The sequence below is a fragment of the Cyprinodon tularosa genome, unplaced genomic scaffold (genome assembly GCF_016077235.1).
Source record: "Cyprinodon tularosa strain WSP-4 unplaced genomic scaffold, ASM1607723v1 ctg2, whole genome shotgun sequence".
NCBI lineage: Eukaryota > Metazoa > Chordata > Actinopteri > Cyprinodontiformes > Cyprinodontidae > Cyprinodon > Cyprinodon tularosa.
The window spans coordinates 1,246,205-1,252,204 of NW_024038733.1; the positions used below are offsets into that span (position 1 = coordinate 1,246,205).

The 6,000-nt window shown below is 36.4% G+C and overlaps 1 protein-coding gene across 1 annotated transcript in view; it reads right to left on the reverse strand.

Annotated features, from left to right (window-relative positions):
- The window catches only part of si:dkeyp-77h1.4, a 28,196-nt gene extending 24,001 nt beyond the window's left edge, over positions 1–4,195 (reverse strand). The window contains exon 1 of the mRNA XM_038284553.1: positions 3,938–4,195. The gene's annotated coding sequence lies outside the window, so the exon portion shown is untranslated. The remainder of the gene's footprint in view (positions 1–3,937) is intronic.
- Between the last annotated feature and the right edge of the window lie 1,805 nt (positions 4,196–6,000).

Here is a 6,000-nt window from a genome sequence, read left to right on the forward strand (position 1 = left end):
TTTTCAGTTTTTGAATTTGACTGGTAAAGGTGAGTCAAATGCTGAGTTTGAATTCAGCGTCTGTGTTCTCGAAAGGCCAGATTCGTCAGCCGATTACTGCATAGTGCAGTGCCATGGCCTGTTCGGATTGGAAGACTCCTTGCTATGCAGCTGACAAATGCTGCATTCTTTTTGCCCTTCTTGAAGGACAGGTCCGGTGTATCCCTCGTAGCCTTGAGTATCCCGTGAGTTCATTGCGAGTCCAAACAAGACGGCTGCTTCATGCTCAGAGGAAAAATATAAATACCACCAGTGATGAATATTGTAATTGCAGTTTAATATAATACAGTATGTGAATTTTTTCAACTGAAATAAATAAAAATAGTTGCTTTAAACGTTTACTGAGTCAGATAAGTGGCGGGTTATGTTAGGTTTATTGAAAGGTTTTATCTGTCCCTGTGCAAATGGGTTTGGCTGACATTTAAGCTCAGATTCCAATATCTATGGGGACTATACATCTGATATTCGCGACAAGAGTACTGCTGCTGAAGCTCCTCAAATTGTAATTAGTATACAGAACAGCGGTGAGAAGTTCAGCATCCATTCAATGTAATGATCTTGGCACTGATGACTGGCTTAATTATTCATTCCATTCACCTGTCCAACTCTGCCCGGTTTCTAATGACTGCTCATCTGATCCACCTGCTCCTGCCTCTATTTAAGGGGCCTGCATCCAGTCATCAGGGCCAGATTATTTCTGTTCTGTCTAGGCAGTGGTGAGAGTGTTTTAGAGTGCTTTAGTGTTTCTGATTTCCTGATTCTGACCTGTTCTGCCTCTCAACCACTTAGCGTACCTGTTCCCATCTGATCTCAGTGGTGAGAGGGTTTTTATCTTACCAGATTGTTTCTGATGACCTGATCCTGACCTGTTTTGCCTTATTTTCACAGACCTCCAAGGACCCAGTCCAGGTAGACCGGGTCCTTGGAGGACGCAGCCGCTAAAATCAAACACACCCATAGTGGTACAAAACCCAGGCAAGAAGCATAGCCCAAGGCACAGAGACAGTTTTAAAAAATGTCACCAAAATGGGCAGAGCCAAGACAAGGCAAAGTGTGGGGGTGAGCAGAGGGGGTTAAACGGGACTGTGGTCAGGAGAATGGATAATCAATATAACTAGTGGCCCAGCTTTGATGGCTCAAAAAAGTGAAAATCCACAAAGGCCATAGATGCACCATAGACTTATTTTATGCAGGCAAAAGAAAAGATATTTCAGGTACAATCCTTTAGTTTTGTCAGTTGATTTTCTTCTTCAGGCAAGCAAAAAAAAAAAAAAACATTTCCTCCATGTTTCTCTGGCGCAGGTAAAAAAAAAACATACACCCACTCAGATGCATGCTGGTCCTACAATTGACTGCCTATTTACAAAAAATAATTAACCTAAATTAATCATAACTAACCAAAAAATGAAGCAATAATAACTAAATAACCCAAAAACATATTCTCATAACAGATATTAAAAAATAGAGTAAAATAAACTTGGCTTGATTATGCACAAAAAACAGTTTTAATCATTAACAAAAAATAATTGGCTCCTACATAACTATTTAACCTAAATATCTAAAATAAACAACATGCTTATGTATAGGTACTCAGAAATCCGAATACTGCACAGAACAATGTCTTTGTCAGTGTTGTAACAATGGCTGTGTCGGCCATATACAAACTATGGAAAATACAACAGTCCAATTGGGAAACGGGAATGCCATCACCTTCTGATTTACAGCACTTTCAACCAATAGGAAAAACAACTCCAGTAGCGCCCTTTCAACCCATAGAGTTTACAACAACATGTCTCCATTTGCACAGTTTCATCAAGAAGGCAGGCACCCTTAAGGCCTAAGTTATAGATTTTATATTGTTACAGCACCATTGAGGAAGCCTGTGTAACATACGAGACAATTACTTCTCAACACAGTAAGATTACAATGATTGCATTACCATTGGCAGCTAAAGAAGTTAAAGTTAGAATCCAATTTGTTGTTTCCTATCAGAGCTCATCTTCAAATATATCTGTGGAAGAAAACAGTTGATAAGAGCTGTTTTCACAATAAGCAATTCGGGCTTAAATGGAAAAAACCAATATGCTCAACCACGATCTTCCTCTTCAAAGGAATGTTAAACAACAACAAAGCATCTTCAGTCACAGGTTTTCATCAGAGCCGGTGGAAGACAGACTAGTAAAGAAAATCTTTCCTTTCTACAGCTATTGACATCAACCACAACTTCCTAGAACGAAACCCATGAGTGATGGTAAAAATTTTATTTCCCTTTTGGATCAATAAACATTTTTTTGCATTCAGTTGAACTAAATTAACAACATATTAGATTGAGCATGCATACTTTGCCATTGATTATTGTGTAATTAAACAAAATAAAAGTTACTTCCTGAGTAATTGGCTGTGTCATAACAACAAGACTATCTATCTATCTATCTATCTATCTATCTATCTATCTATCTATCTATCTATCTATCTATCTATCTATCTATCATTTAAAAGATGATGTAGGACAGGACTGAAACTGCCACTGATAATGACTTTTTCATGCTGATTTCCATTGATACACAGTTTTTTATTTGCTATCATTCTATTAGTGACCCCATTGCTCTGTTTAAAGTTTTTAATTTCAATAGTTCCCTTCTCAAGCTCTTACTTTCTTCTGCCTGTCTTCATCTCTCTCTTTATCAAGTCTCTTTAATTCACTCCTCCTCATCATCTTCTACAATCTAAGCCAGTGAATCCCACTTAGAAATCAAAGCCAGTATCTGTGTTTTCCTCTGAACGCTGAGCAGAGAAGGGGGACAGACAGGTCTTTGTCCCCCTGGCCTTCAATGACTGCAGATGTGTGGGAGGCTACAAAGCAAACCCTGTGCCTTCATTTCTTTTTGGTTTTCACTTTGCTGCTTTTGTGATAGTGTTCGGGGACATGAGGTCAAGTGCAACCATGATGCGCAGGATACGCAAAGGCAGCTCGGGCCCATTTAGGCACATACTGTGCTCATTTATTAGTTATGAGGAACTGAAAAAGAAATGAAAAGCTCTGTTATATAAAGAGAAATTGATAAATATTTGCAACAAATTCAATGTTTTCGCAGAAATTTGGACAAGTATGGAGATGGCAGAAAAAACATGAAGTAACCATCCTGTCAAGACGAATCCATAATCTTTATTGTTTTATTGCTCAAAAGAAGCCTGTAGCGCCTGATAACCTATTTCCTTAGAAAGCCAGCTGCAGTGAAGTAAATGATAAGACATGTTTCCACCATATTGCTTGCACCTGTCACATCAAGTCAGTGGACATGAGGGACCAAAGAGGGGATGGGGAGCATGCTGGAGATACATGCAGGAAAAAATATTGGGAAATAATTTATATGTAAACATAAAGTAAGACTGCAAAGAAAAAAAAAAAATATATATATATACTAATTCAGGTTATATTTCTTTAAGCTATTAAGGTCCCTGAAGCTGCAACTGTGAGCAGGACTCAGAACTCTAGGCCTTATGACAATGCATAATAATTACATTTAAAAGAAAAATAAGGTGGATTTACACCAGAAAGAAAGAGGAAAAGAGAAAATAAATTAAAATACAAAATCAAATCTGAGTGCATATTTAAATTATATGTGACCAAATGTAATAATTTAATCATATTTGAACTATTAAAATGAATTCTCTTCTGCAGCAGGCTCCATGCTTGGTTAGTTTAAAATGATCTTACACCTTTCATCTTCCAGTGATAAACCTGCATGGCAGCTCAAAGTGTGGATCGGTCACATCCCAGTCGGGACAGCTCATCCAACACAAAAAACTGCAGAATTTAACCCGTCCCGCTCCGGAAAGCACACACAAACCTCAGCTCACGCAGGAAAAGCCTGTAAAAGCCTAAAAACACACTTACTGTCTTCCTCCTCCAGCGGTCGGACAGGGATGCAGAGGTGCAGTCGGGGTGATGCTGATGAAGGATGCCTCTCAGAGGGGAAGATCTGCTGTAATGTTTGCCTGCTCTCCCTCCCTTCCTGCTTCCAGCCTCCTCCGAGGAGCTGCACTTCACGACTCGGGCAACAGCATTTGGAAGATGATCAGAATATGTCGAGATCCGAACTCGGAACCATTCGACTTGTGTTCGGGAAAAACCGGGGGCATAGCTTCCGTAGAATCCACCTTAGATCCACTAATTTACTCTGGTTACATGCACTTATATCTGAATCACAGTTCATGCTTTTATTTTTTTTAAATAAACGTTCACCACTATGGAGGACCAATTCTGCCATATTTAAAAATAAATACAGAAATATATAGATGCTCAATAGCTAAAAAAGCATAAAATTAACTGCCCCCCCAAAATACAATAAACAAATAAATGTAGGTAGAATTTTATGGAGGACCAACTCTGCCATATTTAAAAAATAAATATAGAAAGAAATAAATGCTCAATAAATAAAAATGCATACAAATAATTGCCCCCCAAAATACAATAAACATATAAATGTAGGTAGAATTTTATGGAGGACCAACTCTGCCATATTTAAAAAATAAGTATAGAAAGAAATAAATGCTCAATAAATAAAAAAGCATACAAATAATTGCCCCCAAAAATACAATAAACAAATAAATGTAGGTAGAATTTTATGGAGGACCAACTCTGCCATATTTAAAAAATAAGTATAGAAAGAAATAAATGCTCAGTAAAAAAAAAAAGCATACAAATAATTGCCCCCCAAAATACAATAAACAAATAAATGTAGGTAGAATTTTATGGAGGACCAACTCTGCCATATTTAAAAATAAATACTTAAATAAATGCTCAATAAATAAAAAAGCATACAAATAATTGCCCCCCAAAATACAGTAAACAAATAAATGTAGGTAGAAATTGAATTATACAGTGAAACATAAATGTATATATCTCTTTTAATTAGCTTCTTTATTTATTTGCCTTATGGTTTGGCTGCAGATATGCAACAAACAAAATAAGCATCTTTCATGAAACTGTTTTCATAATTATTTTTAAAGATCACAAAACCCCCAGTAGCCTCATTATCTCTGAAAGTAGACTTGGGGTGATGTACTGTGACAGTGTAACATGCAAGACACAATTACATCTTAACACAGTAAGATTACAATGATTGAATTACCACTGGCAACTAAAGAAGTTAAAGTAAGAATCCAATTTGCTGTATCATATCAGAGCTGATTTAAAAATTAATTTGGGGAACAAAATAGTTGATAAAAACAGCCCTTCTCTGATTTTCTGTAATTTTCATGACAGAAAATAATTTAATGAAGAACTCTTCATTAAATTGAATGAACATGATAATCCCTTTAAAGGAATGTTAAATAACAAGTGTCTTCAGTCAGAGGTTTCTCCAGAGCTGGTGCAAAACAGACTGCTAAAAAAAAATCTTTCCTTTCTACAGCTATTAACATCAACAACAAATTGTCAAAACAAAACCTATGAGTGATGGTAACATTTTTATTTCCCTTTTGGATCATGAAAGTATTTTTTGCATTAAATTGAACTAAATTAACAACAAATTAGATTGAAGCAAGCATGCATACTCTGTCATTGATTACTGCATTAATACAAGTAAACAAATTGGCTGTCATAATAACAACCATCCATCCAACCATTTTTCTTTTAAAGGATGAAAGGATGATTTAACTTGTGTTCGGGAAAAACCAGGAAACATTTTCTATAGAATCCACCTCAGATCCTGAGTGTTATTAAATGTGAGACAGTTGAGCTAAGCTATTTACTCTGGTAACATGTTCTTAGATCTGAATCACAGTTTATTATTATACATTCGCGACCATCTGAGAGTAGTTATTGTTACAGCTTTTACTACGTGAAACAAAGAGACAGTTTTAGGAATGAATGAGTTGCTGAAAATCAAGAAACATACAAATCTTGTTTGGCTGTAGATATGCAGTAAATATATTTAAGAACCAGCTGTTAAATCA